This window comes from Mesoplodon bidens, assembly GCF_964165515.1.
Source record: "Mesoplodon bidens genome assembly, chromosome: X".
NCBI classification, from domain to species: Eukaryota; Metazoa; Chordata; class Mammalia; order Artiodactyla; family Ziphiidae; genus Mesoplodon; species Mesoplodon bidens.
In genome coordinates this window covers 119,047,385-119,049,183 of record NC_138163.1, presented here as the reverse complement: position 1 = coordinate 119,049,183, position 1,799 = coordinate 119,047,385, and the positions used below count along the sequence as shown (strand labels likewise).

At 38.0% G+C, this 1,799-nt stretch overlaps 1 pseudogene across 1 annotated transcript; it reads right to left on the bottom strand.

Moving 5' to 3' along the window:
• Positions 1-316: 316 nt before the first annotated feature.
• On the bottom strand, positions 317-1,096 carry LOC308609129 (small ribosomal subunit protein eS1-like; annotated as a pseudogene). Its single transcript has one exon. The product of its transcript is annotated as a small ribosomal subunit protein eS1-like (transcript).
• Positions 1,097-1,799: the final 703 nt, after the last annotated feature.

Below are 1,799 nucleotides of genomic sequence, written 5' to 3'. Positions count from 1 at the left end.
TAGCCATTCATCTGTCGACAGACACTTAAGTTGTTTCCATGTCTTGGCTACTGTGAATAATGCTGCAATGGATATAAGAGTGCAGATATCTCTCCAAGATACTGATTTAATTTCCTTTGGATATATACTCAGAAATGGGGACTTCCCTGGTGGTCCAGTGGTTAAGACTCCATGCTTCCACTGCAGGGAACTGAGATCCCACATGTCGTGTGGCGCGAATTTAAAAAAAAAGTGGGATTGCTGGATCATATGGTAGTTACAATTTTTTTTTAGTCACAAATAAGGTCTTTTATTTGTCACCAGGAAAGTCTGATTTTTAAACAGATTCTTGGACTGGTGGCTCATATCCATCAGCTCATTCAACTTTAGGACCTGTCTCATCCCCAGTAGCTTTTCCAGAGCTACTACCTTCACCATGTAGCTCCATGAGTTTTCCCGGTTCAAACTTGGGCTTCTTCAGCATTTTTACTTTTCTAACAAAGACATCATGGAGTGGATAAATAGACTGGCAGGCCTTTTCTATGTCTTTTCCAATGCTGTCTGGAATCAATTTATTGACCACCTCTTTCAAGTCATTTGTCTGCACCTCTCAGGTCATGATTTCCATCATCTTCTTGCACATCTGGCAGACCTGCTGGTGCCAGGCATAAGAGGTCTTCTGAATCTGATTGTTGCGCTTTTTAGTAAAACCCACACAGAATAGTCGAAGCAAATAACCATCGGTAATCTTGACATCAACGTGAGCTTCAGGCATGGTCTGCCATTTTTTGACCATGGAGCACATTTTGTCACGGGTAAGATCCATGCCATGGAAATTAGTCAGGCAGTTTTTTCCCTGAACATCCTCAGTAATAAGCTTGAATTTTCTAAATGCAGCTTCATCATTCTGCAGATCAGCAGGACTCACTTCAAACACACGACCCTTGAGGCCATCAGATGCAATTTTGGTTCCTTGAGTTCTCGTGACTAGTGTTTTCCCAATATTTCTTATATTGAACATAGCTGGTGCTTTCACACCATACCAATCTTTCTTAGATAATGGGTCAACCACTTTCTTCTTGGCTCCCTTTTTACCGCCTTTTGTAAGGCACTTGTTCTTACTGCCCTGTAGTTACAATTTTAAGTTTTTGAGGAACCTCCATACTGTTTTCAATAGTGGCTGTATCAATTTACGTCCTGACCAACAGTGTACAAGGGTTCTTTTTTCCTCCAAATCCTTGCCAACACTTGTTATCTTTTGTCTTTTTTGATAATAGCTATTTTAACAGGTGTGAAGTGACATACCATTGTGGTTTTGATTTGAATTTCCCTGATGATTAGTGATGGTAAGCATCTTTTCACAAACCTCTTGGATTTTTGTATGTCTTCTTTGGAGAAATATCTATTCAAGTATTTTACACATTTAAAAAATTGGATTATTTGATTTTTTTGCTATTGAGTTGTAGGAGCTCCTTATATATTTTGGATACTCACCTCTTATCAGATACATGGTTTGAAAATATTTTCTGCAATTCTGTAGGTTTCTTTTTCACTCAGTTGATTACTTACTTTTCTGTGCAGAAGGTTTCTTAGTTTGATGTCGTCTCACTTGTCTTTTTTGCTTTTCTTGCCTGTGCTTTTAGTGTTATATCCAAGAAATCATTGCCAAGGCCAACGTCATGAAGCTTTTCCCCTGTGTTTTCTTCTAGGAATTTAACAGTTTCAGGTCTTATGTTTGTCTTTAATCCATTTTGAGTCGATTTTTGTATATGTTGTAAGATAGGGTTGAATCTCATTCTTTTTTTTTTTTTTTTTTTTTT